The sequence below is a fragment of the Sorex araneus genome, chromosome 2, assembly GCF_027595985.1.
Source record: "Sorex araneus isolate mSorAra2 chromosome 2, mSorAra2.pri, whole genome shotgun sequence".
NCBI classification, from domain to species: domain Eukaryota; kingdom Metazoa; phylum Chordata; class Mammalia; order Eulipotyphla; family Soricidae; genus Sorex; species Sorex araneus.
This window is the reverse complement of record NC_073303.1, coordinates 47,947,151-47,953,761: the sequence shown is the minus strand read 5'-3', so window position 1 is coordinate 47,953,761 and position 6,611 is coordinate 47,947,151.

Below are 6,611 nucleotides of genomic sequence, written 5' to 3'. Positions count from 1 at the left end.
ATTAATAATCAAAAGTCTCCTCCCAAACAAAAGCAAGGGTCTAGATGGGCTTATTAATTGAGTTCTTTCTTCCAAATCTTTGTGACAAAGTAAAGGGACATGTTCTAGGTGCTGTTAACATGGGATAATCACTGTCATCCCGTTGCTCATCGATTTGTTCGAGCGGGCACCAGTAACATCTCTCATTGAGAGACTTATTGTTACTGTTTTTGCATATCCAATACGCATGGTTAGCTTGCCAGGCTCTGCCGCGAACATGGGATAATAAAACTCCTAAAATAGCCAAACAATCCTAGGAAAAAAGAAGATAAGAATCTTCTTTCCCAACTTTATAATTACTGTACAGCAGTCAAGACTGAGTAGTACTGGGGAAAGGGACAGCCTCTCAGACCAATGAAATACAATTGAGAGCCCAGAGACAGATCCTCGGGTATATACACAACTGATCTTTGACTAAGGATGTGTGAAGTAGAGCTTCCTTAACATACAGTGTTGGAAAACACAGGCAAAAAAAAGTGTGAATACCTATCTCACCCCATATATCAAAGTTAACTCAAAGTGAATTCAGACCTTGATATTGGACCTATATCCATAAATTTCATCTAGAAAAACATAGGTATAATTCTACATGATACTATGTAGAGGAATCTTTAATGACTCAATTCTGTGGTTTAGGAATATGTTTAAGATAAGGATTAGGTTTATACTTCTCAGTATGATTCGGTCTGATATTCACTTCAGGGTTAGATATTTTCAGGATGGTTTTTAGTTTGAGTTATTTTTAGCATAGTAGACATATATTTTAGATTTGGTTTTATTTTCTGTTAGGTTTAGAATTCACATTTTTACAATACTGTTTATTTTTTTCTTGTAGTTTCTCAATTCTTCTCTCACTGTCTCTCTGTGTTCAGAGCCAAGAGGGAGCCTTGAGCACTGCCTGGTATGTCTCCCAAACGAACAAAATCTTAGCTATAGTAAATAGTATTGCAATAAACATAAATGCACATGTATACAAAAATATTTTGTATTAATATGTTTGTGTTTTGTGGGTAGATGCCAGGACGTGGAATTGCTGGAACATATGGCGGTTCTATTTTTAATTATTTGTGATTAAATAATTTGGCTTTTTGAGATGGTCCCTTCTCACTGGTGAGGCACTATATAACTGTTGCACTTCCCTGATAATAGTGATTTCCCTGATATAAGTGATTTCTTTTGATGGCAACTAATAATTTTTAACTTTTTAACATTTTAACACTGAAGTCTCTTACCTCCTTCAAATCTTGTGCACTTAAGGTTTTTGTACAAAATTATATATAGGATTAAAAGTTTTCCTTTCTTTTCTAGTTCATTTTTTGCATATAGGAATATGACAACTTTTGTACTGATTTTTTAAGCCTACCCCAATTTATTGAATTCACTTATTTATACTAAAAGTTTATTGGTTGACTCTGGGATTTTTATATTAATAAACTATTTTTTGTCCAATTGTTGTGGCTAGGACTTCTAATACCATGTTAAATAATAGTGATGAAAATGGACATCTTTCCCTTCTATTTGATAGTAGAGGAAGGTTTTCAGTTTTGCCAAACTACAGTGAGGTTAGCTGTAGTTTACAGGTAAGTATTGCGCATATTCTCAGGTTAGTTTAGGTTTAGTGATACTTTTATGATTACAGTTCATGGTTAAGGTCATGGCTTTTGTTAGATTTAGGTCAATGCTTAGGTTATGGTTGGAGTTATTTTTAGATTTATGGTCATTTATGGTCATTATTAGCATTTATTTGGTAGGTGTTTAAACTTATTTTATTTCTCTCTCTTTTACCTTCTGCTTTCAGAAATGCAAGACTTTTCTATGCACTGATTTTATTTCTTATCACTTTATTATATTGGTTTATTGTTTTTAATGGTTTTAGTGGTGTATTTATTTGCTTAGGGCCACTCTCCACACGTTCAGATGAGCTTCACGCATGGGAGAGCCTGTGGAGGAACCCAGGCCCTGGCGCCGTGTAATCACATCAACGGCCAACATCCAGAGACTACAAAGTGGCTGTGCGACATTGAATAGCCTAATTCTCCCGCTTAGAGAGCCTGAGAAGCTACTGAAGTCTATTGCCGACTTGGGAGAGCCTGAAAGATTCCCATGGAGTATTTATATCCAAAATACAGTAAAAGATATATACATACCTCTCAGAGAGCCCGGCAAGCAACCCTGAGTATCCCACCCACACGGCAGAGCCTGGCAAGCTACCTCTGGTGTATTCAATATGCCAAAAATAGAAACAATAGGTTTCATTCCCCTGGCCCTGTAAGGGCCTCCATTCGTTGGGAAAGACAAGTAAGGAGAGGCTGCTAAAATCTCAGGGCTGAGTGTAATAGAGACGTTACTGGTGCCTGCTCGAAAAAATCAATGAACAACAGGATGACAGTGACATTGACAGTGACAGTGCGGTATTTAAGATTTTTTTATGTATAATATAATAATATAAATGTATTATTAAGTAATATAATATAATAATATATGTATAATATACTAATAAGTATTATGTAAAATAATATTTCTATGTACAATATCATGTCATCTGCATATACCACTAGTTTTACTTTTCTTCGTTTGGATACATTATAATTTTTTATCTTACCTAGTTTCTTTTTTTTAATTAATTAATCAATTTTTTTCTTGAATCACCATGTGGAAAGTTACAAGCTTTCAGGCTTAAGTCTCAGTTACACAATTCTCGAACACCCATCCCTTCACCAGTGCACATATTCCACCACCAAGAACCACAGTAAAACTCCTCCCCCCATCCTCCACCTCCCCAGCACCCCACCCCGCCTGTGTAGATGATAAATTTCACTTTACTTTCTCTTTACTTTGATGAAATTCAATATTTCAACAAAAAATGCACTATTATTGTTTGGAGTCCACCCCCAAAGTCGGACCTGCTGGAAAGGAAGCATTTGATAATTTGTTTTCTATTGCTGAGAATGAAGAGATATGAGGTCGTGTGGCTACAATAGAGGCCGCGACGTTTTGGATTTCTATATTTTAGCATTTTAATAACTAAGTCCAGAAAAAATTTGCCAGAAGATGCATCATTGCAAGCTTGTATCTCTCTGCTACTTTATATTCCACAGATGAGCACAATCTTTCTATGTCTTTTTTTCTGACTTATTTCACTCACATGAAACTTTCCATGTTGATTTATTTATATGAAAATATCATGACTTCATCTTTTCTAACAGCTGCATAGTATTCCATTCTGTAGATGTACCAAAGCTTCTTTAGCTAGACATCTCTTTTTGGGCACTCCAGTTTTTTCCAGATTGTGGCTATTGTAAACAGTGCTGCGATGAACATAGAAATGCAGATGTCATTTCTACTATACCTTTTTGCCTCTCCAGGATATATTCTTAGGAGTGGTATTGCTGGGTCAAATGGAAGCTCAATTTCTAATTTTTTGTGAATCGTCCATATTGTTTTCCCAAAGAGCTGAACAAGTTGGCATTCCCCCCAGCAGTGAAGAAGAGTCCCTTTCTCCCCACATCCGCACCAACAACAGTTGCTTTGTTTTTGCAGATGTGGGCCAGTCTCTGTGGTGTGAGATGATATGTCATTGTTGTTTTGATCTGCATCTACCTGATGAGTAGTAATGTTGAGCATTTTCTCATGTGCCTCTTAGCCATTCGAATTTCTTCTTTGAGGAAGTTTCTGTTCATTTCATCACCCCAGTTTTTGATAGGGTCAGCAGTTTTGTTTTTTTAAAATTTATTTAATTTTAATTAGTGAATCACCGTGAGGGTACAATTACAGATTTATACACTTTTGTGCTTATGCATCCCTCATACAAAGTTCAGGAACCCATCCCTTCACCAGTGCCCATTCTCCACCACCAGTAAACCCAGCATCCCTCCCACCCTCCCCAAACCCATCTCTCCCCACCCCACCCTGCCACTGTGGCAGGGCATTCCCTTCTGTTCTCTCTCTCTCTAATTAGCTGTTGTGGTTTGCAATAAAGGTGTTGAGTGGCCACTGTGCTCAGTCTCTAGCCCTCATTCAGCCCACAACTCCCTTCCCCCGCATGGCCTTCGACTACATTATAGTTGGTGATCCCTTCTCTGAGTTGCCCTTTCCCCAGAATGTGAGGCCAGCCTCCAAAACAAGGAGTCAACCTCCTGGTACTTATTTCTACAATTCTTGGGTGTTAGTCTCCCACTCTGTTATTCTATATGCCATAGATGAGTGCAATCTTTCTATGTCTGTCTCTTACTTTCTGACTCATTTCACTCAGCATGAAACTTTTCATGCCCATCCACTTAAATACAAAATTCATGACCTCCTTTTTTCTAACAGCTGCATAGTACTCCATTGTATAGATGTACCAAAGGTTCCTCAACCAGTCATCCATTCTAGGGCATTCGGGTTTTTTCCAGATTCTGGCTATTGTAAACAGTGCTGCAATGAACATACATGTGCAGACGTCGTTTTGATTATACTTTTTTGCCTCTCTGGGATATATTCCCAGCAGTGGTATTGCTGGGTCAAATGGGAGCTCAATATCTGATTTTTTGAGAATCGTCCATATTTTTTCCAGAAGGGCTGAACCAGTCGGCATTCCAACCAGCAGTGTAGAAGGGTCCCTTTCTCCCCACATCCTCTCCAACAGCGGTTGCTTTTGTTCTTTTGGATGTGTGCTAGTCGCTGTGGTGTGAGGTGGTATCTCGTGGTTGTTTTGATCTGCATCTCTCTGATGATTAGTGATGTAGAGCACTTTTTCATGTGCCTTTTGGCCATTCGTATTTCTTCCTTGGTAAAGTTTCTGTTCATTTCTTTGCCCCATTTTTTGATAGGGTTGGATGTTTTCTTCTTGTAGAGTTCAAACAGTGCTTTATATACCATTGATATCAACCCCTTATCTGATGGGTATTGTGTAAATATCCTTTCCCATTCTGTGGATAGTCTTTGTATTCTGGTCACTGTATTTTTTGCGCTGCAGAAGCTTTTTAGTTTAATGTAGTCCCATTTGTTGATCTCTGTATTTACTAGATTGCTTAGTTCCGTGTCACCTTTGAAGATACCTTTATCTTCAATATCATGAAGGGTTTTGCTGACCTTGTCTTCAATGGTTTGTGGTTTGTGGTCTAATGTTGAGGTCTTTAATCCATTTTGATCTGACTTTTGTGCATGGTGTCAGGTCAAGGTCTAAGCTCATTTTTTTGCATGTGGTTATCCAGTTGTGCCAGCACCATTTGTTAAAGAGGCTTTCCTTGCTCCACTTCACATCTCTTGCTCCCTTATCAAAGATTAGATGATCATACATTTGGGGTTTCGTGTAGGGATATTCCACCCTGTTCCATTGGTCTACGGCTCTGCCTTTGTTCCAGTACCATGCTGTTTTGATTGTTACTATTTTGTAGTAAAGTTTGAGGTTGGAGGGTGATGCCTGCCATCATCTTTTTCCCAAGAATTGTTTTAGCTCTCCGTGGACGTCTGTTGTTCCATATGAATTTTTGGATTGCTTGAACTGTTTCTTTGAAGAATGTCATGGGTATCCTTATAGGGATCGCATTGAATCTGTATAATGCTTTGGGGAGTATTGCCATTTTGACAACATTGATTCTTCCTATCCACGAGCAGGGTATATGTTTCCATTTCCTCATCTCCTCTTTGATTTCATGGAGTAGCGTTTTGTAGTTTTCTTTGTAGAGGTCTTTTACTTCCTTGGTTAAGCTGATTCCGAAGTACTTGATTTTCTGGGGCACAATTGTGAATGGGATTGCTTTTTTCATGTCCCTTTCCTCTGCCTCATTGTTTGCACATATGAAGGCCATGGATATTTGGGTATTGATTTTGTAGCCTGCAACTTTACTGTATAAATCTATTGTTTCTAAGAGTTTCTTAGTAGAGGCTTTTGGCTTCGCTAGATATAGTATATCGTCTGCAAATAGTGAGAGCTTGATTTCTTCCTTTCCTATCTGGATGCACTTAATCTCTTTTTCTTGTCTAATAGCTATTGCAAATATTTCCAGTACTATATTGAAGAGGAGTGGTGAGAGTGGGCATCCTTGTCTTGTGCCTGATCTCAGAGGAAAGGCCCTTAGTTTTTCCCCATTGAGGATAATGCTTGCCCTAGGCTTGTGATAGATGGCTTCGACTATCTTGAGGAAAGTTCCTCCAAACCCCATTTTGGCGAGGGTTTCCATCATGAAAGAATGTTGGATATTGTCAAATGCTTTCTCTGCATCTATTGATATGATCATATGGTTTTTATCTTTACTTTTGTTGATATGGTGGATTATGTTGATTGATTTCCGAATGTTAAACCATCCTTGCATCCCCGGGATGAATCCCACTTGGTTGTGATGTATGATCTTTTTGATGAGTTGTTGGATCCTATTTGCTAGTATTTTGTTGAGGATCTTCGCATCGGTGTTCATCAGGGATATTGTTCTGTAATTTTCTTTCTTAGTGGTGTCTTTGTTTGCTTTTGGTGTTAGGGAGATGTGTGCTTCATAGAAACTGTTTGGGAGAGTTCCTGTTTTTTCAATTTCCTGGATAACTTTGAGGGAAACAGGCAACCGGTCATCTTTAAATGTTTGGAAGAATTCACC